Source organism: Propithecus coquereli, unplaced genomic scaffold (genome assembly GCF_000956105.1).
Source record: "Propithecus coquereli isolate 6110/MARCELLA unplaced genomic scaffold, Pcoq_1.0 Scaffold71, whole genome shotgun sequence".
In the NCBI taxonomy this organism is placed as follows: Eukaryota; Metazoa; Chordata; class Mammalia; order Primates; family Indriidae; genus Propithecus; species Propithecus coquereli.
This window is the reverse complement of record NW_012153174.1, coordinates 5461242-5487399: the sequence shown is the minus strand read 5'-3', so window position 1 is coordinate 5487399 and position 26158 is coordinate 5461242. Positions and strand designations below refer to the sequence as shown.

General features: G+C 44.7%; 1 protein-coding gene across 2 annotated transcripts in view; it reads left to right on the top strand.

Moving 5' to 3' along the window:
* The first annotated feature begins 2085 nt into the window (after window positions 1–2085).
* The window catches only part of LYN (LYN proto-oncogene, Src family tyrosine kinase), a 115414-nt gene continuing 91341 nt past the window's right edge, over window positions 2086–26158 (top strand). Inside the window, exon 1 of one of the 2 annotated variants that reach the window (XM_012661449.1) lies at window positions 2086–2366. The gene's annotated coding sequence lies outside the window, so the exon portion shown is untranslated. The remainder of the gene's footprint in view (window positions 2367–26158) is intronic. The other variant, XM_012661445.1, reaches the window with a different exon arrangement.

The window sequence follows — 26158 nt, the reverse complement described above, 5'->3', positions numbered from 1 at the left end:
TTCTTTCTTCAAAGGGCTGCCCACCCTATCAAGGGAGCCTTTGTCGATTCGCAACCTGCCTCTGATCACAGTATTCTGTGCTCAATTTAGAGAACATTGTTGAGATAAACCAGCCAATCAATTAATTACCTAATCAACCAATACTAATGAAGTATTTTAAAGCACCCAACAGAACTTTTGGGAGGTATAGTGGGAAATAAATAAATATAAAAAGCAATGCCTTCCAAAAAGGAGTTTACTGTTTACCAGTAATTGAGAAGAGAAATCTAACATGAGAAACAAAGACAAACCCTGTTAAACAGTCCCTAGGTCTAGTTTAAATGACTGTAGCACACTTTAAGTGTTGTAGATGCCTAGAAAAGGTGGCTACCCATGGGGGCTTGAATGAAACTTTCCTGGGAAATATAATAGAACTTTCACAGGACTTTAAGGAAGACAGACAGAGATGGAGAATGGGTGGAGGAAATATTCAGGATACGTGAATACAGCCTGAGGAGTGGGAATAAGCAGAGTATTGTTTTTTGGTTTTTGTTTTTTCTAAATAAGAATAAAGAGATGGACTTAGCCCGCATGCTTGTGCATGAGGAGTCAGAAGTGGCAGAGCTGGATGCAAGCTCGGGTCTGCCTGGGGATGCTTTGTTCCTTACTGCAAGAAACATCAAAAGCACTGACGGGACATTCAGTGGATTAACCACCACCAAACATTTTGCTTCCTATTATTTGCCACATACCTTTAGCCAGGATCTCAATCAATGACTCCTTGGCAATAGTAGATAATTTAGGGCAGTATATTCAACAGGTCATTCTGAAGAAAAGTCCAGGAAATGGGCCCTCAGGTAGTGAATTACTCCATAGGATTCTTAGTTGACGTCAATCACACCGTTTTCCAAGGCTAACCCACGCCCTCCTCTTCAGCAGCAAATTGCTTACCAGTGAACCTCATAGGTATAAACCACCCTACTTTTTTTCTTTTAAGGAATTCGTAAACTTTAGTACTCCTTTAGTGGTAACAAATGACGGTTGTATCAGATTGTGTTACAAGGTGGCAGCTTTGACCTGTTGCACTGTAGCTGGGGCCAGACTCTTCAGAAATGAAAGAAAGCAAGTGCTTAGGGCAGTGCCTGGTGCCCCTCAGGCCTATGTAAATGTTTGCTGTTATTAGTGCAAAGACCAAGTCTCCTACAGTGCCCCATTTGTTTCTTTGTAAATTCTACAAGGCAGTGCAATGCTGGGAATCCCAGTGAACATAATCTGGTTTAGAACAAGTGGGCGTCCAGGGCGACTGTGACTAATCTCGTATCTTGGATTTGTAAGTGTCACTTATTGGGTTGGAACATGAGCTTGAACATGCAGTCAGTCATTCTTTCAGCAAACACCGGTTAGGCACCTGCTATGTGCCAAGCACTGTGCTACAGGCAGGGGTGCAGCAGCAGTAGGAATGAAGTAGTAACAGCCACCATGCCTGCACGCTAGGCAGTGTGAGCCCTCTACAGAAAGCCATTATGCGAGGTAGGCATCCTTATATCTCCATTTTCCTGGGAGGAAACTGAGGCTTTGAGAAACCGAGCACTTGCCAGGCCATTGACAGCCACAGCCACACCTTCCACCTCCCCCACCAATGCCCTGAGCAGTCACCCTTAAGGAACCTACTCTGTATTGATTACTAAGAACTCAACGAGACCCTGAGCTTCAACTCGGCACATCTCATGCTCTCCCTAGAGACCTCCAAGTGTTGGAAGGGATCAGAGCGCACCTCTTCTGCTCCCAGGGGCACCTCACTTCCTAACGCCTTGGAGTAGGTCGGAAGGGAAGGAAAGGAAAGGAGACGCCAGAGGTGTCGTCGATGGTCGATAAGCCTACGACGCAGAGGCTCCTCTGGAGACCCTTCCGTCCATCCCTACAGGATAATGCTGGGCCCGAGGCTGACCCACTCTTCCAACCTGTGCTCTCAGGCGCCAAGTTTCTCTGCCTTCAAAGCCCTGCGCGACGGCCATACCAAACACCCAAACCTTGGGCAGGGACCAAACGGTCACTTCCCCGCCCTCCGGGTGCAGTATGCAAATCCGAGCACCAGGAAGTAGCTGAGACCTCTCGGCCGAGCCCAGAGACAGCCAGTTCCTCTCCCGCCGCGCCGGGCCGCGCCGCAGCTCGCTCCCGGGCCGTGGTGCCTCCGGGCCGTGGTGCCTCCGGGCCCGACGCGCTGCAGCCTCCAGCCCGCGGCAGGCGGGGCGGCCGCGCTACCCGGGCCCCGAGCCCGCAGCCCCTCCCCACCTGGGTCCCCTGGGCTGCCCCGTCGCGCCCCTCCTCTGAACTCAGGTCACCGTGGAGCTCCGCCGCCGCGGCCCCGAAACTTTCACTGCGAGCGGGTGAGTCCCCGGCACGATCCCGGGGGTGGGCGAGGGCGCCGGGGCGGATGGTGCGGGGTCTGCGGCCGAGCCACCAGCTGGAGTCCCGGGAGCAGGCAGGGCTAGGGAGCGGGGTTGGGGGGCATAGCGCGGCAGGGGTCGCGGGCCGCTTTCTGGCCGCACCGGCGCCCAGCCCCGGCGGCGAGGGCACCCCAGAAGCCTTCAGCCGGTGGGTGACCTCGCCTGGGGGAGCCAGGGCGCGGGGGCGGGCGGCTCCGCAGGTGTCCGCAGCTGAGCAGCGCAGGGGGGTGGTGGGAGGTGCGAGCGCCGGGACGGGCGCACGGCGGTGCCTGCCGGCTCCAGCCTGAGGGCCAGCAGCTGTCCCGGCTCCGGCCACTCCCCGCGCCCAGCGGGAAAGCCCCTGCCTACGCGGGGCGGACGCACGGCGGGGATCCTGGAGAGGACTCCTCGGATTGCACAATCCGGTCTCCCCAGTTGGCCCTGGATCCCCAGAGACGGGCGGTGGGGCTCGGCCCGGGGACAGCCGCCCTCCTCGGTGGCCCCACGCAGGAGCGTGACGTCCTGGGGCAGCTGCGGAGGCTGGCGCTCACCCTCCCGCCGAGCCGGGCGCCTCCAGGCCTGCAGAGCAGCAGTCCGGTGCTTTGGCCGCCCAGAGGAAGCGAGAGTTATTTTAAGAATTCAGGGGTTGCCTTTCCTTCGCCTTGGGGGAAGGGTGTAGGCGTCAGTTCCCACTTTCTACGTTATCTTGGCTGGCTGTGGCATCTTCTCCACGCTGTGCATTTGTAATGTTCCCACTAATAGCCCGCCTGTCCGGTAGACCTGTGGTTCTGCCTTCATTTCTTTGTATATGCGCGCGCGCACGCGTGTGTGTGTGTGTGTGTGTGTGTGTGTTAATTACCCCAAATCCACTCAACTTTGCCATCTCAGAATTCCGGCCTTGCAGTTTTCTAGCTGTGTACGAAGGGGCTCATTATTGAAATTCTCCCTTTGGGTTCCCTCATCTTGGAGAGAGCGTATCTACTTCATGGGCTGGTTAGTACACAGAAAGCCCCTGGTGCATACTAGGCCAGCATTTCATAAACGATGTGGTTATTGTTATTTATTGCAACTAATTCTATCTGCTGTGCCAAAGCAGGGCCTGGTAGTCTGACTCCCGAAGAACTAGCCAATAAAGATGTTTGACTTCTGGTTTGTCGTCCGCTCCCACTCGCTGTAGGGATGTTGTCTCTGTGCAGCCAACACCTCAAGCGGCACCCTGGGGAGCGGGCGCTGAAAGTGTGCGGGTGCTGACTAAGCCCTTCCTAAGGAGAGAGCTTTCCTGTAGCGGGTGGGACCCAGCTATTCCCTCCATTCTCATTTGGAGGTAAGGAAGTAACGTGTTGAGGCTTGAAGAAATTTAGTTAGATCACAGAAGCCTTTGCTGGCTGGGCCTCTCTGGATGTAAATGGTGTGACTCTCCTCCCAAGTGAAGGGTAGAGGGCAGCGGATGTAGGAGAAGAGAAAGTAGGAGACAGGAAACTTGAGTTTTGGCCTCTTCCACCATTTACCAGAGCTGTGATTTGGCATAAGCCACTTGGGCCATTTATGCAGCCCTCATTTCCTTCAGAGCAGCGACCAGAGTTGTATCACGATCTGTCTGCATGTTTACTGTCTGTATTCACCGCTACAATAGAAGCTCCGGGAAAACAGCTTTATAGGTCTGTCCAAAACAATAGTCCCTGTGCTATCTGTGCATCTACCACATAGTAGGTGCTCAGTCGAGAATACCTGGAAGGAGAAGGAAGGCCTGCTCTGACCTGGCCCTGTGCAAAGCTGAGGACATAACAGAGATGAAGAGACAGCACTGGTCTCTAAGGCATGTAGAACCTACTGGCCCTTTCTGTCCTGGTTTCCAAAAGGGGGATTTGAGGGGCTTTGTTGACTGTGAAGCTACCCAGCACTAGTGTTTGAAATGAGAATCTCCACTCAGCACTGTCTCACTGGAAGAGAGGTGCTGATGTGTTAGTGGTAAGATTTCTCCTGCAAAGGTAGTTGGCCCCATCCAGAAGACCCTCGTCATCCTAGAGTCACTGATGTTGCAAAGGTATGTGGAAACTTTGCAATGTCACCCGCCTCCAATGGCTTCCTTTTAGCAGAAAAGTGGTCCAGCACAGGTTTTTGAAACAGTCACTATCAAAGCCTTTTAGTTCCATCTGTAGTATTTGTATTCAGAAATAAATTGCTGAAGCATCCAAGATTCTGGTTGGTTCACATAAATATATAGAGTTGTAACTTAACAAAGTTAAACCATATTATCCATATACAAGCCTATGCTAATTTTCTAAATAAGAATACAATGTGTACATGCCCCCAGCACAGAACATTGTTACGGCTCACTCAGACTGATGATCTCAATGATACATGGATTAGTGTTAACATTGAAGGGTCACCACAATCATTAGTCGGAACATTGATCATTGCCACATGGACAGCAGAGACGGCTGTAGACCTTTCCTGGGCTCTTCCTAGCAATGGTGATGCTAACACCTTTCATTTGTTCAGGACTCTGAAGCCTTCATGAACTCTGATTTGATTTGAACCTCTTGTGGTCCCTAAAGGATAGGCAGGGACAGATATAGAAAAAGAGGTTCGGGGACTTGTCCAAGGTCACAGGCCTGGTTAAGTGGCACCGTTGGGAGTAGTAAGTATGTTTCCTGGCTTTTCCCACTTGTCCACCTTTGGACCTGTAGCAGGTACTCTATTACAGATGCTGCTTTACTTACAATGTGATTATGTCCCAATAAACCAAATCATAAGTTGAAAATATTATAAGTTGGAAATAGATTTAATATGCTTAACCTATAGAACATTATAACTTAGCCTAACCTAACTTAAACATGCTCAGAACACTTACATTAGCCTACAGTTGGGCAAAATCATCTAACAAGGTGTATTTTATAATGAAGTGTTGAATATTTTATGTAATTTATTACATACTTTACTGAAAGGGAAAAACAGAATGGTTATATGGGTACTTGAAGTAGGGTCTCTACTAAATGTATTTTGCTTCTGCATCATGGCAAAATTGAAAAATACTAAATCAGACCATTATAAGTTGGGGACCATTTGCACTTAAAAGCAAAGAAACTAATTTATCATTTAATAAACATTTTAAAAACAGAATCACGAGGTAATTTTTTTCTTTTTCTTTTCTTTTTTTTTTTGAGACCAAGTCTTGTTTTGTCGCCTCAGCTAGAGTGCAGTGGCGTCATCACAGCTCACTACAACCTCAAACTCCTGGGCTCAAGCAATCCTCCTGCCTCAGCCTTAGAGTAACTGGGACTACAGGCACATACTACCGCACCTGGCTAATTTTTCTATTTTTAGTAGATACGGGGGTCTTGCTCTTGCTCAGGCTGGTCTCACCTTAGCCTCTCCTCTCAGCTTCCCAGAGTGCTGATATTACAGGTGTGAGCCACTGCACCCAGCCTCTAGGTAATTGTTTTTAAATCACTTGGTAATTATCTGAACTAAGTGGCTAACTGCTTGGGATATAGGAGCAGATGCACCATCAAGCTGGACACTTAAGGTGCCTTCTGGAAATGAATTTCTGTGCCTGTCAGCACTGCTTCCTGCTTGGGGGTGGGAGTGGAGGGTCTCCAATAACTGCTAAGATGACATCTATACTGGCTGCTGTCTAAGCAGCTCCAGTGACTGCCTTGGGGGCTATCCAGTGCTTGTCGGTTAATATGGAAGTGCCCTAATAATACTTTTCAAAAGGGCTCCCTCCAGCCTCCACTAGATGTACAGCCAGCCGCCTTGTGTGGTTGCTGTAAGAGGGAGAGCGTCAGTCAAGGTGAAAATATGAAGTATGGAGACAGGGCTGATAGAATGCCCGTTAAAACACATATCCCATTTTCTGAGCATTTGCTGTGTGCAAGGTGCCATTCTAAGCCACTATTTCTATAACAGATATACATTGCCTCCCATCTTTTAAGGCTGATAATGAAGAGAACATGAAAGAGGAAGTTGATTTGGTTTTCTACTTTTTTCAGTCAGAAACACTGAAAGATTTCTTACAGCTGCCTAGTTTCCTGATACTTAAGTTGTGAAATTTTGAGTTCCCTCTATCATCATTTCTAAAATTTATTTTGAGTAAGTTCCCATTTGGGGAAGACACCCAAGTATAGAAAATGGTATGGAAATCTGCCAATTGAGGAATTAGACATTTTGTAACAGTCCAGCATCTTTGGCTTCAGTTAGCTGGAAGGGCTCTTGTAATTTAGAATCACAGATTTAAATAATCACTTGGGATGATGTATTAAAAAGGCTCCTCCATGTTGACAAGTGCAGGGGCCTGTAACAGCCTTTGTTGTTTACTCTTGGGCTTTTCCTTTATTCTGTTCTATACTTCATTTTTCCTCCTTACTGAGTAAGCTGTCAGCTACCCTCATTTGCCACAAAGCTATTTCTTGAAAGCTGTATTTACAATCAGGATATAATTTTCATTGGTATAAAACTCTTCCAAAGTGTTTTTTGTTTGTTTGTTTTGTTTCATTTTTAGAGACAAGGTCTCACTCTGTCACCCAGGCTAGAATGCAGTGCAATCATCATAGCTCACTGAAGCCTCAAACTCCTGGGCTCAAGTGATGCGCCTGCCTCAGTCTCCAAAGTAGCTGGGACTACAGGCGTGAGCCGCCACGCCTGGCTATATTTTTCTATTTTTAGTAGAGACGGGGTCTCGCTCTTGCTGAGGCTGGTCTTCAACTCCTGGCCTCCCACCTTGGCCTCCCAGAGTGCTAGGATTACAGGTGTGAGCCACTGCGCCAGGACTAAAGTTGTTTGTTTCTGGGTGCTTTATTAACCCTCAACGAAGGTCCAACTCCACTTCTCCCTCTCCCCTCATCAGTTCTTTCTCTAACATCTTACAGAAGCTTCTTCAAACCAGGAACTGACATGAGATGAACTGGTCATTTATGAGAAGAGATGATCAGTTAGTCTCATTATTGTAACTGTGCTCATTGTTCCTATAGTACTAAGATCCCTAAATGATGTCCTGTGAAATGACACATGGGGTTAAATTTACAGGATCCATTTGAGTGACTGTTTCTCAATGGTTGCGGCTCTGCTTTTGTTGAGCTGTAGAGCATTGGGAAGGAGTCTTTATTTGCATAGCTCAGAGGGTTTTTTAGTCTGTCTCATTTCCTTTCTACAGCTCACGCTTCAGACAAAGTCAAACATTGCCTGCCGGCTGCGCTCCCACCTTTCTGTGAGCACGTGAAATCTCTCTCACTCCTCTTTAGTGACACCAAATCGTACTGGTTGGAAGCTCCCTGCCAACGCTCCTGTCTAGTTTCCTCCTTCCTCCCTGTACTGGTAAAACATCTGGTGGGGAGCTCTGGCCACTCTGTTGGGCCACCCCGAGGGGCTGGTCGGAGTGAGCAGCGAGATGGGAGAGATGGGGCTGTCGTCATTCTGCCTCCAGCTGAAGCAATGTCGTCATCGTCTAGATGTTTGGGCCTACTGGGTGGCTCCGCTCTTCCTGGAAACGTTAATCCCCACGGGGTTGAGGGGAATGGAGAAGCTAGTCTCACGGGGGCCCTCTGGAGAGGGAGGACCACTTCTGCTTTCCACGGGGAAGCTGTGTCACAGAGAGCAGAACTGTAGCGGAGGCCGCAGAGAGAAGGCCCTAGAGGAGGCCAGCGAGGAAGTGATACTTCCCCCTGCCTGGGTGAGGCCTGGGCCCAGGCCCTTTGCCTGCAGCCCCACCTTCCTTCCCACCCAGCACTGCCTTTTCTTCAGGGCTCTTTCTACCACCTTCTGCTCTGTCCTTGTGCAGTTTGCCCCCGAAGGAGGGAGAGGGCGAGAGGATGAGCCCACAGTCACTGCCTTCTCTGCTGCTGTCCACCATCGCCATGTTTGATTTTTCAGCAGAGGAAAGGTGTGCATTTTGAAATTCCCTATCATGGAAACTGTTACAGGCCTTCAAGTGGCTATTTTGAAATCTTTTAATGTTCTGGCAATATAATAACTTCTTAATCCTAACTACAATAGTTCAGGGCTATTTTTAAAGATACTTAAGCTACAACCTCTTGTTACATTCTTGGGGTAGAACAGTGGCTGTCAAACTTCTTTGATCACAACTTATATTAAGAAACATATGTTACCTTGTGCCCAAATACACATCTATCTGTATGTAAAACAAAAACAAACAGAAACCAGAAACGGGATCTGGTAGAAGAGCCCCTCCCCCTGGCTTGTTGGGGAGTGAGGCCTGGAGCCCTGGGGGCTGGCTTGCTGGCTTGAGCAGAGTTTAAAATCCACACAGGTGGGCCCAGCATTCCCACAGGGAGGTTTATTAAACAAATACAAATTAAGATACATCAATATAATGGAATACCTGTTAGATATCCTAAAAGATAGCATTCAGTTAGTTACTAATACGAAAAAATATGTTTAAAAAGTTGAGCCAGGTGTGGTGGCATGCCTATAGTCCCAGCTATTTGGGAGGCTGAGGCAGGAGGATTCCTTGAGCCCAGGAGTTCCAGTCTAGCCTGGGCAACATAGTGAGACCGTATTTCTAAAAAAAAAAAAAATAATAATTAAATAATTAAAAAAAAAACTGAGGACAAATTGGTAGGTAATATACCATTTCTGAAATAAAATATTCATATATAGGACACAACATCTATAAGCTCTGCATATGAAACATTTTTATGCTGAGATCTTAATGGTGATTATTTCTGGGTGATAGGTGAATGCTGATTTTTTTCTTTTGTACGTCTTTATTTTTAAAAGAACAAGCATCACTTACGTGATTTTGAAGAGGCGGTGTAAGGAACAATGGAATGAAGCCAGTGTGTCTGCAGAGGGCAGGTGGGAGCAGTCAGGGAACTCTGGAGCCAGAGTGGCCAGCAGGACGCTTGTGTGGATATATCGTAAGCAGACCTGCCCCAGGAGAGCTGATGTCCCGCGAAGGTTATAAATAGGGAGAACATTTTCTTAAAGAAGCTCCCACTGTTACATTTAGTATTCAGTTTAGCAAACCCTTCTTCACTGTGCCTACTGGGAGTCAGGTACAGTGTTAGGAGCTGGGGTACAAATCTGCTTATGTTGGTGAAATCCTGAAGTGAAAGGACCACACACATTGCAAGAAGGGGCACTACTAAGGAAGGACAGGACTGGGTCATGCAGGGATCATTCTGCATCAGCAGAACATTTTCTAGAAAGGCAGTGGTAAGGCTTGAGTGGCAGGCTTTGAGGGTCTTTGGCCCTGGTACTGAATACTTGGTCCTTGGATTTTATGGCATCAATGAAGGGAAATCATTGGAGCCTTTTAGAGAGAAGCTGGTTTTTCTTTTTTCCATCAGAGGCAACTTCTTGCCTAGACTCTTTCATAATAAAGCATACATAATGTAGCCAAAGAATGAAGAGGCATTGAGCACTCATTTACTGCTTTGAACAAGTGGACGATTAACTGAGGGACACGAAGGCCCTTTCCCAGAGATTAATTTGGAGCTTGAAAGTGACATTTATTGCTGTTTTTTATGACAGCAGAAGGCTTAACCTTGTAATCATCATCTGCAAGTAGGGACTTGATACCTAAACTAAACGGCGTTAATCTTGCTTAAACATTTATCTAAAGCTTCTTGGCAGTGGCACCACTATTGAAGAAATAAGCCATTTGCAGCTGAGGTCTCAGTTTCTGTGGGGTTTTCCCAATCTTTTCGATTTGATTGAAAAGGTGAATATGTCAAGCAGCAGCTTGGTGTTGGCATTGCTCTTACAGTATATAAATTAGTTTATTGAAAGCAGCACCATAAGTAGGAATGGCAATATTTGGTCAAAACCAAGTAACTACCTGCATAATCAGGTATAGTATATTGAATATCTCCCGTGCTCAATGTCTATGAGGGACTATTCATTTTAAATGTGAGGGGAGACGTTATGATATTGGTGAAAATGGACTTCTAAGTTAGAGAGCTCTGAGCTCCTATCTGGGTTTCACCACTTGCGACTTTGGACAAGTTATTCTCGTCATTTCTTCATTTGTGAGGTGATAATACTCGCCTCAGGTTGGTGGTGATGATCAACATAGCTAATATGTAATCTCCTAACATTATTTCTTGTACACAGTGGGTGCATAATAAAAGGGAGCTGTTTTTACTACTATACTGTGCACTTCTCTCTTAGAGGGGAGGAACCCTGTTCCTTCCTTTCATTAACAAACATGTATCGAGTCAAAAGCTTCTATAGTGTCTCAGCCCCAGGAAGGTTCAGAGTCTAGTGAGTCAGTCTTAAACCGTCCTGCCCGGCACAGGGTCTGCCATGTGCTGGAGGCGCAGGTGTTTGGTGAATTGAACTGATCTGCCTGTGAGGTACCGGGAACTGTGGTGAGCCTAGAGACCACAGGGGCCAGCCATGTGGTCTCTGCAAAGACACCTTAAGTAGTGAGGGCGTGAGGACATAGAAGTGTGACCAGTGCTGTCCTAGATGTGTGTCCAAAGTACCCTGCCAACAGAAAGGGCTCTTAGTGAGAGTGAGAACATAAGTGTTCCAGCTGGGTTTTGTAGAGAGAGAAGGAATTCTACAGCTGAAGGCCTTAAGGGGAAATGCAAAGGTGTAAAAGGGCCTGGATATTCCAAAAACGGTGATGAGTCCCCTGGCCTCTGTTTGCCAGGTTGGAGTGCAGTGGCGCCATCATAGCTCACTGCAGCCTGGAACTCCTGGGCTTGGGCGATCCTCTTGCCTCAGCCTCCCGAGTCGCTGGGATTATAGGTGTGAGCCACCATGCCCCGCTGGGCGGCATCTTTAAGTAATGAGGGACTTCGTGACCTGGAGAGTAACAAATAGATATGGGAATGGACACAATCCCTGGCTTCAAGCGAGTTTTTGATGTGGAGTTTATGGTCATTAATAGAATCAAAAGTGGTTGATTTTTGTCTTTCTGGACCACATTGACTTTCGAATTGTTTCAAATTTGATAGATGCCCAACGTATACAAAAAATAAATTTTAACAAGGTAAATTTTGTAATTGCCTGCATATCTTTTACTTCATGGTTTCAGTTATTTTTGAAGTTTTAAGTAAATCAAAATAACCAACAAATGAAGGTTTAATTGTGATTTTCTTTACATTTCATTACAAGTGGATATTGTTTCAAGAGCCTAGCAGAAAAAAAATGTCTAAATGCTTTGGCAAATGATTCTCAAATGTTCTGTTGTTGCTGTGGTTATGACGAGTCTTAACAAGTCCCGTGCCTGGTCCCCTTCTGGTGTCAAGTATCAACCACTGGGCTGTTGGCATCACCTGTCTTCCTTGGTATCCAACATTAGAGTCATGGAATCTTACAGAGGGAAGAGATTTTGATGGTGTGTCTCACACACAATCCTTAATAGGGAGCCACTTTTCCCTTGGACACTGGGTCTCAAATGTCATTGTGTGCACCAGGTCACATTGGTGCAGGGTGACATTGTGAGAACACTGTGACAGGGATATTACCAGGTTGCCCAGCATGGCCCATTTCATTTTTGGACAGCTGTAGGTGGAAGAAAGAAAGCTTTTTCTCTCAAGCCACAATCTTTTCTTCCCATCATTTCAGCCTATTGGTCCTAGTTCTGCCCTCTGGCACAGTTCTACACATGTGAAGCCACACACTCAGACTGGCTGACTAACCCGTTCGCTCTGGTTGTAGGTACAGGATGTGTAGGGTTATTACTGACTGCCTGGCCACCCATCCAGGTGGCTCCTCCTCTCTTCCTACCAGAACTTAGATTTGTTCAGGATCTGTCTCGTTTTAGCAGATGTTTCTGTGTCCCCATCCGTAGTGCAGCCCTGACTGCTCAGAAACGCCTGTCCTTGCTGGCGATTGGGTCACGAATGGATGCACTTTGGATTTGAGAGTAATTAGTGACACAAAGTCATGTTCCATAGATGGTCTGAAGATATAAGAAGAAAAGCCGTGGGGGAGGGAGGAGAGAAGGAAAGAGAGAGTAGATGAAGGACAAGGAAACAGAAAAGCAAATGTGAGAGGCGAGAAATTGGAAGGAAAATACTGCAAGTTATTTTGATCACTAATTTGTAATGTACACAGTGACTGTCCACTGTGTTTGCTCTAGTCACACAGGCTTGTGTGGGCTTAATGCTCATAACTGGACTCCTGTAACCACAGTTTATATTTAAAATGTGTATTTATTGAGCAGTGTATGTTAGACATTACAGTGGGTGCTTTGGGGAAAGCATAAACATGAATAAATGTGAGGTTCCTGCCCTAGAGGTATTTATTGTGCTCTATTCTCTCTGGGCTGTTCACCAAACAAAATGCTGACAAATGAATTTGCTGTGGCTGTGGGTGGGACAGTTACCTTCTTGCTCAGGAGATCCCTGGGCACCCAGATCAGTGCCCAGAAATCCATGGTGAGAAGGCAGGCAGGGCGGTGAGGTGGTTAGAGCACAGGATGTGGAGTGATTCACATTTGGGCTCAATTCTCAGGTCTGCCCGCTTCTAGCTGTGGGCTGCTGGCGGGGTGTTGGCCTTGCTAGCTTCAGGGTCCTCATGTTTAAACCTCAGAGGTTGGTTTCGAGGATTCCAGCACCTAGCTAACAGTAGTCATTGTTATTGTTATCAAAAGAAATTTGCTTACCGGCCGGCGTGGTGGCTCACGCCTGTAATCCTAGCACTCTGGAAGGCCAAAGTGGGAGGATTACTTGAGGTCAGGAGTTCAAGACCAGCCTGAGCAAGAGCCAGACCCAGTCTCTACTAAAAATAGAAAAATTAGCCAGGTGTCATGCATGGTGCATGCCTGTAGTCCCAGCTACTTGGGAGGCTGAGGCAGGAGGATCGCTTGAGCCCAGAAGTTTGAGGTTGCTGTGAGTAGGCTGATGCCAGGGCACTCTACTCAGTGCAACAGAGTGAGATTCTGTCTCAAAAAAAGAAGAAAGGAAGAAAGAAAGAAAGAAAGAAGGAAAGATTCTTAGGATGGCTACTATAAAAATATCAAATCATGCCAAGTGAAAAAAGAAACAAACCAAAACAGAAAACAATCAAAATAATAAGCGATGGTCTGTGCATTGTTGATGGGAGTGTAAAATGGTGCAGCTACTATGGAAAACACTATGGTGGTTTCTCAAAAATTTAAACATAGAATTGCCAGATGATGCAGCAGTTCCACCACTGGGATTGCTGCAGGATCTCAAAAAGATATTTGTACACCATGCTCATAGCAGCATTATTCACAATAGCCAACACCTGGAAGAACTCATATCCATCAATGGATAAAACAAAATGTGGTATATACATACAATGGTATGTTATTCAACTTTAGAAAGGAAGGAAATGCTGACACATGCTACAACCTTGGTGAATCTTGAGGACATTATGCTAAGAGAAATAAGGCAGTCACAAAAGGACAAACACTGTATGATTCCACTAAATGAGGTACTAGAATAGTCAAATTCAGAGACAGAAAGTAGAATGGTGGCTTCCAGGGGCTGCAAGAGAGGGGAATGGGGAGTTATTGTTTAATGGGTTCAGTTTTGCAAGACTAAAAGAGTTCTGGACACGGGTAGTGGTGATGGTTATACAAGAATATTAATGTATTTAATGCCACCAAATTATACAATAAAAGGGGTTAAGATGTAAATTTTATGTTATATATATTTTACTACAATTTTAAAAATGATTTTGAAAAATTACTTGATGAGCAGAAATGTGTACAAGTAGGCAGAGGTGGTTTTGAGAATATTTCATTAAGTTTGATAAATTGCCCTTCTTCTGGCTGGCAATGTGCGTGCCAAGCAGACTGGGGTTTGCTTTTTTGGCAGGGAGGGGACAGGGTCTTTCTATCATTTAGTATAAGGCCATGTGGATTGCTGGATGGCGAAATGTTGAAATGGCCATGATATGAGAGAGGGAGCACGATAATAATGGAGACACGTACAAAGGCAGAGATCATGGGTTCGAAAGTGAGGAGAAGCATTCTAACAACCACAGCTGCCTGATAGAAGAAAGAATATTTCTGAGCGAGTTCTTCCTAATAGGCTTTGAGGGGATTTTTTTTTTAAGTTTTCCCAACGTGGGAGGTTTTTTTGTTTTTTTAAATTTAAGTATAACACACGTGTAGAAAATTATAGACAACAAAGAAGTCTAGCTCAATGCAAAGCCTCCTGTAACCGTGCCCAGATGAAAGAGCAGATTGACGCTGTCCCCCTCACGAGGGTACTCCCTCTCCTCAAAGGCGTCTCCCATCCTGCTTCTAGTTTTCCCATAGTTTCTGATGCAGGCTTTTCATAATAACGGTAAAGTGTAAGGAATTGAAAAGCAGCTCAAGGCCATTTGGTTTGGCAAATCAACAGATTTTCAAGCTGTGTGTTTGGCTGCTACTGGCATCTCCCTGTGTGGAACTTACTGCCGTCCGCTTGGAGAACAAGCCCTATTCTCACTTTATACCCTTGCTATTTGGTTGCTAAATTCTCACACCTGCGTTTGATCTGTGCCTGATTTAAGTATCTTTTTATTCATCCATTAATTAGTAAAATTAGTTGGCACTATCCATATATAGCTGTTTTTCTGCACAGCTAAGTAAATTTATAAATGCAAATGTGTGGGCGTGATAATGGTGGTGTCCACCGACCAGGATGTAATCAAACATCCTGTTACGTGACACGGTGCCAGTCTGTGCATAGGCATTTGAAAGTACTACCTGGTTTTCTGAATTCCTTGATGCTGTTCTTCAATAAAATAGGACGCATTTTTCTGATGTTAAGGAACACAGCACCTTTTTTACCGGCTGTTTTTTCAGCTTCTGCTTCATGCAGTTTTGATATTTATTTTTTGGGGGGTGAGAGAGAGAGGCATACTTTGACCTGCGGCATTTGTTAATCCATAAAATAATGCTTCATTTATTCATCCTTCAGATAACATTTCTTGCATACTTATGAATATGCATGTATAGGACTATAGTCTTATCCATGAGCTCTCAACAACAGAATTGTTCCATTCATACTCAGAAAGTGAAAACACTTTTAAAAGTAGAATAAGGAGTATAAATTTTAAAAAAAGTGTGTCCATGTTTTTTCTTTTTTAAGAGATGGGGGCTTGCTCTGTCGCCCAGGCTGGAGCATGCAGCTGTTCTTAGGAGCAATGTTGGCACATCACAGCCCTGAACTCCTGGGCTCAAGCAATCCTCCCCTCGCAGCCTCCCGGGTAGCTGGGACTGCAGGTGTGAGTTTAAATTTCTCTGTCACATAAAATATGAAGAACATGCACAGGCAGCAGAGTACTGAGGGACCCATGTGTTTGTGAAAAAGTCGCAATTGTGGTCTGGGTCACACAGGGCTAACCACACGCCAGAAGCCAACGCTGAGCCTATGGTTGGACTGTCCGTGGTCCCAAGCCCTCAGCCCTCAGTTTACTTCTCCCCTCGCCGCAGTTTCCAGCGCTCGGCACCTCTGCATTGTACCTGCTCGTCTCTGTTGGCTGCTGCTGGACGCCACAGAGGAGTTGAACAGGGAGTGGATCCTGGGAATTGGGGGAATGTTGAACCCAGGAGACATAGCAGCGTAGTTGTCAAGCGAAGAAGCGAGTTCGGCAGTTGGAAAGAAAAGAAGAGATGGGGAGATAACTTGGCTGGATTCTGTACTTACCTGGTGAAGAGTGCAGGGTTTGGATTAGTGACAACATAGTAGCTCATGAGAACTGTTCTAGGCTGTGAACTTTGGGGCATCTGAGAGTGTGCGGTCACCGTTACAAACTCAGAGTCGGGAATGGGGCTCTAGTCCCCACTCTGTGGAATACTGATCTTGGCCTCTTTCTCCTAATAATGAAACAGTAATGACAGATGCTTATCTGCTATCTCATCCAGATAGGCGAGGATTAAATGAGGCAGTATACCTGAGAGTTCTTCGAGGGCTCTAACTCACTCCACACTTGGACAATTGTTTTGGATTAAATGTTCCTTGATTTTGGAGAACCCCTGCCCTCGCCCCACTCATGGCACCCCTGGCCAGTGTTGGTTGATTCACTCACACGCCATCACCAGTCCTGCGGTGAAACTGAGGTTGGGTGTACACACCAGCTGCAAAGTCATTCTTCTTAAAATGCTATGGCAAAAGGCAAAGGGAAAACAGTTTATTTTATTATAAGGTCATCCTTATAAGCATCCTGTGAGGGGTAAAGCAGTGTTTGGGTTTTTTTTTAAAGCAAGTTTTCTAGATAAAGAAACAGGGAATAGGCCGGGTATGGTGGCTCACGCCTGTAATCCTAGAACTCTGGGAGGCCGAGGCGGGAGGATCGCTTGAGCTCAGGAGTTCAAGACCAACCTGACTAAGAGTGAGACCCCACCTGTACTAAAAACAGAAAACTTAGCTAGGTATGGTGGCACTCACCTGTAGTCCCAGCTACTTGGGAGGCTGAGGCAGGAGGATCACTTGAGCCCAGCAGTTTGAGGTTGCTGTGAGCTATGATGATGCCACTGCTCTCTAGCCAGGGAGACAGAGCGAGATTCTATCTTGGGGGCGGTGTGGGGGAAGAAAAGAAACAGGGAATAAAAACTTCGCTTAATTTGGTAGAAGTGCACCTCCAAACTCTTCACCTTCATTTAGAGGGCAAGGGCATAGCTGCATTTGAATTAGCCGGATGGAGAGCCATGGTACTGACCAGACAACTGGCTTCATGCAGGTTAAACGTGCACATCTATCTTCTGATTGATCGTGTACCAATCTTGGCCTAATTTCTCCCGATAAGGAGATGAAAACATGAGTGCATTTGAACTTTGATTCATGTGACACTCCTGTCATGCCATACAAATGAAAATTCAGATTTTAGATTAAGGACAGTAAAGTTTTCTCTATTGTGCCTTAAGTACCCCCCACTTCCACCCCTAATAATAAATTACATGCTTCTTGAAGTTTTAAGACTTGAGGTCAGGAGCTGGCATTTCAGTGCTGAGCAGACCTCCGGCTTCGCAGGTGGAGGTGGTTCTGAAGGGCACAAGACCCACGAGATCTAGTAACAGTCCTGCTTCCCTCTTCAAAGTTGCCTTTTCTACTTGTTTCCCCCCAATTTTAATGGAAAACCTACTTCTTTGTATGTTTCTAAAATATTTCAAAATCTTTTACAGCACTCTAAGCCCTCAGATTAACTTTTAAAGAGTAGTAAACAATTTTTTCTTTTGAAAAGAGTAACAAAAATTAAAATGAAAGTAGACTTGATTTTAAGAAACAACTATTTTTTCCTGTTTTTGTTTTTTAATCAACTTTTAAAATTTTGCTCTTCCGTTCTATGAATTTTAGTGCATGTACAGATTCATTTAACCGCCATGACAGTAAGGTACCAAACAGTTCTACAGCCCCCGCCCCCCAAAATTCCCTTGTATCACCCCACTTCAAGCCCTGGCAATCATGATCTGTTCCTGTTGCTATAGTTTTGCTTTTTCCACAATACATAGATAGAATTATACTGTATGTAACCTTTTCTCAATAATGCTTTATTGAGATATAATTCACACGTCCTATAGTTCATCCCTTTAAAGTATGCAATTCAGTGGTTTTAAGTATGTTCACGGAGTTGTGCAACCATCACGGCCATCGGTTTTAGTTGTGCAACCTTTACCACATTTTCATCATGCCAAAAAGAAATCCTGTGCCCATGAGCGTCACTACCCGCTTTTCCCACCCCCACTTCCCTTTGCCACTAATCTACTTTCTGTCTCTATAACAAATTCCAGGCAATGGTTTTTAATGATGTTTTGTACATGGCTTTTGAGGTTTCCCAGACTGAGCTGTTTCCAATTTTATTAATTTAACTTTTCAGAACTTTGAGGTGTAATTTATAACACAATTTCTGTAAAGCCTAATACTGTTGGAAGAAAAAACCTTATTGTGTCTTTTATCAGGAAGAATACTCAGGTAAAGCAGTTTTTTGATCTTCCACCTAAAAAAATCAAGGCCCTCTCCACTGGAATGTTCCAAGATAGTGAAGGGCGCTGTTGTTACCTTGCAGTGAACATGGTTTGGGAGGTTGTCCTGGAAAGCTGGGTTTTGCATTCTGAGGTTTGAATTTTGTGTGCTTTTTGTCCTGCTGTGTTCTGCTGCCCTCCCACCTGGCTGCCTGCAGGTGGTGGCAGTACTGTGACTCCCGGGTCACTGGGGAGCCGTCTCTGTGGGCCCCAGCCCCCCACCTAGAGAACAAACAGGATTATACCTTCTCACCGGCTCTCCCAAGGATCAGGCTCATGCTTCTTAACCATTCCCTTCTTTGTGAGAAGCAACGTCATGTAGGCACCAGGCACAGGACTCAATCACGTGACCTGGCTCAGCATTTGGAGGCACAAATTCTCTCTGTTGGTGGCATGTAATCTTGGGCAAGTCACTTAACTTCTCGTTGTCTCTCTGCGCCATCTGTTACTTAGTGATTAATAACAGAAGGTCATTTTGAAGTTTCCCTGTGATTATTTAAGTGAATGTACTCCAAACATAACAGAGGCTTAATAAGCATTTAATATTTACTTTTCTTTTTGTTAAAGTAATAATTTTTAGGCCATAAGGATCTTTAGGGAGCTTTTTCTGTGTGACTATATGGAAACTACTAAGAAGTAGTTGCAAAAAGTAAAGTGTTTTGCAGAGGCTGTGGTCATCCGAACCTAGACTCATGGCTGGACTTGTGCCAGTACTACATTTTGAAATGTTTGCTACAGCACAGAAGCAGAGTGTGTTGCTAAAAGGAAAAGAATGTTTGGATGCACCAAGATGAACAAAGGAGAAACCCACAGCGGGATGACTTAAGTTTTCCATGCGTTGTTTAGTTTCTGTAGGAAGCTAAAGGAACTTTCTGGTGCTTAGGCCCCCAAATCCAGACAGTCTCCTCCTAGGACTGAACCTGAACCTGTCTGAGGCTGCTCCATACGTGTGCTGCACCTACTTCCTTACCGAATCCTAGTTGGTGGTGAGCTGCACAATCCAATCTGAGGTGGTTTTCTTTGGATGAAAGACGGATATATGAGGACCCAGGAGAAAAAGGAGCTGGGAAATGATTTGTTTTGGTGCAGAAGGGAAAGCAAGTTGTTTTCTTAGTTGGAAGAGTTATTACTTGTTTTACTTTTGTAGGAGGCAATAATTACCTTTCACAGAAAATACAGTACAAACAGCAATCATTTATTAAATGTGTGTCCTCTGTTAGGTGATCAATTCCTTAGAAGGTATGTTATTGATATTGTTGCTATCGATAAGGAAACCGAGGCTCAGAGACAATAATTTGCCCATTTAGCCACCAAGTAAATGCAACCCGAGTCAGCCCGACTCCCCAACTGATGTGTTTTATTTAACTTTGAAAGGTTATTTTTTTTTAAAAAAATCGTGATTATAGTAAGTGGAAGATAATGTCATTGACTTCATCAAGTTGACTTTGTATATTAACTTAAATGTAAACAAGAGTACAGTTGCTTCTGAGGACATTATAGATAGGATGCAGCGAACATTTGTTAAGCGCACAGTGCATGTCATTTACTACTCTAAACACTTGCCAAGTTTTTATTCACTTAACCTTCATGACGACCTTATGAAAGAGGTACAGTTATTATCTTTTATTTTGCAGATAATTAAAGGTTAACTAACTTGCCTGTGTCATGTTGCTGTATGAGGTGGAGCCACAGCTTGAACCCAGGAAGTCTGGCGGTCAAGTGTAGCTCCGCTGCTACGTGAACCCCAGATCCCACCCACTAAAAACCAGCCAGTACAGTCAAAGCAAGAGAGCCCCCAGTTATGCCAATTTGGTGCAGTTTTTACTATGACCATAGCTTGGAAAGATGAAGAAGAAAAAAATTCATTGAAATTGCACTGAAAATGTAAACATTAAATCAAGTGTTTAAAGCATGATCAGTGTTAAGCCAGTTGAGCTTATCTGTGTTAACTTCTGCTGACAATGCAGTTTATATTATCTATTATATTAATATTTGTCAAAATGTGTTGGGGAAAAATGGTTTTCCTCTTCTGGAAAAGCAAAGCAAATAATTTCTTTGAGAGCTAAGATTTAATTATATGGCTGGGTGGGGTGGTTCACGCCTGTAATCCTCTGTAAGCACTCTGGGAGGCCGAGGCGGAAGGATCGCTTGAGGTCAGGAGTTTGAGACCAGCCTGAGCAAGAGTGAGACCCCATCTCTACTAAAAATAGAAAAATTAGCCGGGCGTGGTCGTGTGCACCTGTAATCCTAGCTACTCGGGAGGCTGAGGCAGGAGAATTGCTTGAGCCCAGGAGTTTGAGGTTGCTGTGAGCTAGGCTGATGCCAAGGCACTCTAGCCCAGGTGACAGAGCAAGACTCCATATCAAAAAAAAAAAGATAATTATGATGAGATTAAGCCTTTTCTTCAGGACGTATCTCACATTTTTCTTTTGCTAAATACTTACTTAGCTTGCATTTTTCTTCCCATTAAACAGTAGTAGTAGCTCTTTGAAATCTCTTATTCTTATAACTCTTTACGTAAAAATGCTGCTACAAAACCTTGGGTTCTGAAAAGTTGTTAAAGTTTTAGTTAAGAGTTACTAACTGGAAAAGGAAGGATAATAGGCAAAGAAAGTGTGGATTGAGTGAATCTCATCACTTTTTCCCCTTCGAGTTTGTTGGTGGCATTTGTGGCAGTGCTTCTGTGATCCTTGAGCAAGATCAGTTTATTCCCTGGGAAGCGATGTAAACTCTACGGCCAGTGCTTCTGCTCAGCCCGTGAGCCCTCCGTGGCTGACTGTCTCCCGTATGGTGTTCATGATAGTTTATAAATGGATATTTCCATTTCTGAATGATAGTTCTCTGAATAGAATAGCAATTAAAAAATGGGTAAGACTTCAATTTTTCTTTAAAAAAGGAAAATTGATTAGGATTCCTCCATTTCCTTTTATTACTGAGGGTGTCAGATGATTCTTTAAGTAAAACCCCAACTTTTTCTTATCTTGATGAATTTGATACAAGCAGAAGTGTTTTGACTTGACTTTAACATAAAGGCAACTGTTTAATCTCAGTGCCAGGCCTGGGACTCGTTCTTGGGCTCATGTTACAAGATCCTTTTTTATATACCTGTGGCCTAACTGGAACCACTTCTGGTCATCTCCCTGGACTTAACAGTCCCCAAACATGGTAGTTTAAGGCTTGTTGTCAGGCAGAGGTGCTGTGTGGCTCTTGCTGTCTGTGGGGTCGGGGATAGAGCTGGATCTTGTATCAGTGTTTTCAGTGCCAATTCAGAACGAACATGGGGCATACACTTAAATAAACACCACTGCTGGACCTAGAACTACTGCCCCGTCCCAGACTGACCACTTCGGATTCCACTTCTGAGTTGGAAGCAATAAGGAGAGGGCTCCCAGATGAATAGCTTTGCTGAGTCATATCTAGTTGCATTTCCTGGCTCAAGCAAAGATAAACGGATGAGAAGAATTTAAGCCAAAAATGACATTTGGACTGTGATTTGGGTTAATGTACTATCCCAGGGTGGCAGCCGATTCGTGACTGGACAGACACAGGGAAGAATCTGGGGTTAGAGAAGCCAAGTGAGGTCAGTGTTGGTGTATCATCATCTGAAAAATGTAACTCTGCCGGGCAAGGTGGCGCGTGCCTGTAGTCCCAGCTACTACAGGACCTGGGCAGAAGGATCACTTAAGTCCAGGAGTTCAGGACCAGCCTGGGCAACACAGAGAGACCACATCTCAAAAAAAAAAAAGAAAAAGTTTTTTAAAGATAACTGTTGTGGAAGATAAAGAGAAAAAAAAGTAAAGAAAAATAAAAAAATGTATCATTGTACTTACATGAATGGGAAATTGTCTTCACAGTGAGCAATCGGAAGAGTTGAACTCTTCTTTGAGGTGTTTATTTAAAGTATTCAAAAGAACAGAAAGATCTCGTGGGGAACAATGGAAATTGTTAAGGCTTCTGCATCAAGCCTTGCAAGGGAAAGCACACAAAGATGAAATCAGTTTCGACAGCAGCAGGCTAATGAACAAAGTCACTTTGAACGTGCTTGACTCCCAGTCTCCCCTGAAATAAACAGGTTGGAAGTTTGTTGCTGTTCTGAGTTTTCCCTTCGAGACCAGGGGATAAATTATTTCCTGGGAAGCTATTCTCACTGTAGGCTCTAGTCTAATCTGAATAACGGAGGTTTTTTTTTTTTTTTTTAACTTCTAAAGCAGCCAGAAAGGAATAATTGTTGAAGTTTATTGAGACCCTCTCTTTGAAAGTAATTTGTCATCTATTTATGATTAACTTGATTATTGTTTGTTTATGTAGAATTTAAAGTGTTTTATCCTTTATGCAGATCTTGAGGTTTTCAACATAAAGTAGAATTGTTTTATCAATCATAAAAATATTTGTTCTCTGAGAATTGATGATAAATAATGTGGTAGAATGACTCCTGAAATAAAGAAAAATAGTAGCACAACCTTTATACTAGTTAAATCTGAAGTAAGTATAGTGAACTATGATTTTTTATAAAATGGAAGCTAATACTTTGTAAATGTAAATATTACCATTTTCTTTATGACTATAGTGTCACCAAATTCCTTTTTTTTTCTTTTGGTTGTCAGGTTTATAGAACAAAAATAAAGTTTATAGGATGTGAAATATAATATGAAATTCAAGTTTACTAAACTTTGCTGAACACCAGCAAATGCCTTTGCAATGCTGGGCTCTATTTATTAACCAGAGCTTTTTTTTTTTTTTGCTCTGAGCATTTTTTTCTGTTTTGAGTTCAGGTATGGGGTTAGGTTGGCAGTGGATGAATTCCAATCCCGATCTTGAATAGGGCATGGATGTAATGCCATATAGGATCATTTCTGCAGCAGTTACCCCGCAGGCGGCCCAAAGTTAAGCCATCCGTGTTTCTATTGCATGATTTAGATTCTAAGGTGGAGGTCGTGGTTTGGTAAGGTTTCCTACGTTATTGAACTATGCATTTTATTCTTTTCCAAAGGCAGGTAAGGCTGTAGTGTAGGGTTTCTCTAGTGGTTTTCAAGCCTGGCTGCTCATTGCTTTTAACAGGAAGCATTTAAACCTCCCGCACCCCAGCTGCACGCCCAACAGATGATGTGGGAACGGTGGAGGACCCAGGCATTGGTGGTCTTCAGTGTTCCCCTTGTGACCCTGCTGTGTCCCAAGGCTGAGACCATTTCACTAGATTCAGCCACCATAGGCATCTTTGGGCTACTATAGGAAAATGTTCCATCAGTGGATTACGGTGGCCTTGTTAATATCCGATCAGTTCCCACCTGAAAGCCAGACGTCCCGGAGCGATGAGATGTGTCCAGAATAGCTACCTAGCTAGAAAAGCTACCTCAAGGTCACCTTGAGAAAAGATGACCACAAAAGGCCCAGTCAGGAGGGTGGACAGTCCTGGGGTTGGAGTATAATCACCCCCAAACAAGAAGCATCTGGGATGGGCAGGGACACCGCCTGTCGGGAGAGCTTCACTCACCAAAACAGCATTGCCTTGGCGGTGCTGTACGCAGTGTGGGAGCACGCAGACCGTCTCTCACTGTGGGGACTCCCCCTGCAGGCCTGGAGTCTCTCCATGGGCAAAGGGCCTCTCCCCTGACCCTGGGACACACCTCCAGCATTGCCGGAGGTTGCCCCTTCATCTCGACTTCTGCAAAGCAGTCTGTGAGTGAGAAAGGAGTATTTAGTAGGAAACCACAAGTGTAGCATAGTTCTTTCATAACTCATATCATTCAGTAGTTTGGGTTTTTTTTTTCTTCCTTTTTACATATAGCAGGTTATTTGATATGTTTAGAAATGGGCATCTTTGTTCGTTTAGTCAGGGGCTGGGTGGTGAGGTTGCCCTGTGAACTCTGGGCAAATTACCCCATCTCTGAGCTGCTATTTTGCCATCTGTTGGAATTTCTTATCAAGATTTAATTAGGGCCGGGCATGGCGGCTCACACCTTTAATCCTAGGACTTTGGGAGGCTGAGGCAGGAGGAGGCCAGGAGTTCCAGGTTATAGTGAGCTATGATCGCACCACCATACTCTAGCCTGAGTGAGACTCTGTCCTTTAATAAAAAAAAAAAAAAAGATTTAATCAGGATTGGTTGTGAAAGAGTACGTGAAAGTGGTTTGTTAGAAAAGAAATGAAAAGCACCCCATTTAAACTGCAGCTGAGCGGGGTGTAGTCCTTCTGCCTCAGGAAACAGAGCAGCCCTCCAGGAAGCCCACAACCCTGTCCTGTCGAGGATGATTTTCCTCTTTCGGTGTCATGAATGCTTGCGTGGTGAGCCATCGCCATCCCTTACGAAACACGCTGACCGCACCAAACGCTGGTGAGGACTGGGAGACTGGAGTGTAAACAGGTACGGCCCCTTGCGGGAAACCCTTTGGCAGTTTCTCAGAAAATTCTACATATGTCAACCAAGGAATTCCACTCCTAAGTATTTTATGCGAGAAAGAGGAAAACATGTCCAGAAAAAGACATGTCCCATAAGTGGACACGGCAGCTCTCTTCATAGTATTAAAAAACCCTGGAAGCATCTCACATGTCCATTATCAAAAGAGTGGTTCCTTACATTTTGATATATTCATAAAATGGGATACTTAGCCAACAAAAAGACACCGGTACAGTCAACGCTGCTTGAATCTCAAAACATTATTTTCAGTGGAATAAGTCAAACAAAAAAGAATACATATTTCATTTGGGTGAAGTTCAAGAACAGTGGTCATGGGAGGGGGTGACTTAGAAAGAAAGGGGCACTGGGGACTGAGAGGTGACAGGCAGGCCCTGTACCTTGCGATGAGAGATGGTCACACGCGTGTGTATTTAACGCACGCATCAAAACTGACCTCATGGAGCAGCCAAGATCTATTCCTTTCGTTGTATGTACATTTTTTAATGGAAAATTAAAATTTATTTTTCTTGATTTTTTTCTGTAGAAAAATATACATAACAATATACAATTTTACCATTTTTAAGCATACAGTTCTGTGGCATTAAGTACATTCACATTTTTTGCTACATCGCTACCATCTATCTCCAGACGCGGTATATGAATTTAACCTCAATTAGAAATGCAAATTGAAAACAACGTCAGATAAGGAGGCCCAATTAACCTATAACTGAGGTATTAATCTTGTGCTCACGTGAGGCCGTGGCAGTCTGGTCTGCTCCGGGGCCTTGGCGTGTGCAGAGCGCCCTCTGTCGTTGCACCTGCCGGGTCCCGTGAGCCTTCGCGGGGATTGGCCCGTTTCTCCCGCTGCGCCCCGAGCTCGCGAGTGCGGAGACTGTCTTGTTCATTCTCATCGCTTGGTGTTAGGAAGTCGTTGGTGGAAACATGCTGAATGCCAGATGAGCCCATTGGCAGAACTTGGCTTGCTGTATTTTCAAGGCCTTCTTAAAGAAAATATGTGCCTGTGTTTTGCACAACTATATCTGTGAAATGGTTAAAGAATCTGTGAGCATTTAGAATCCTGAAATTGGGAGTATTTATTAATAATACGGCATTCCTGGAATAATTTGCTTCTGTTTAACATATTTGTTTTGTTACTTTTTTCCGTTCTTGCTGGAATCTGTGTACAGACGCCAACACCCGTCACTAGGACTTAGGCACTTCCCTTCTTCTTGTGCCCTGTGGCTTCTGGCCCTGTCTTAAAATTGTCTATCTAAACAGAAAGGGCTGGACAACTGCAAACATTCTATTATCTAGCAGCTCATAAGAGTTGAAACTAAGGCTGGGTACGGTAGCTCACACCTGTAATCCTAGCACTCTAGGAGGCCAAGGCAGGAGGATCGCTTGAGATCAGGAGTTTGAGACTGGCCTGAGCAACAGCAAGACTCACCCCGTCTCTACTAAAAA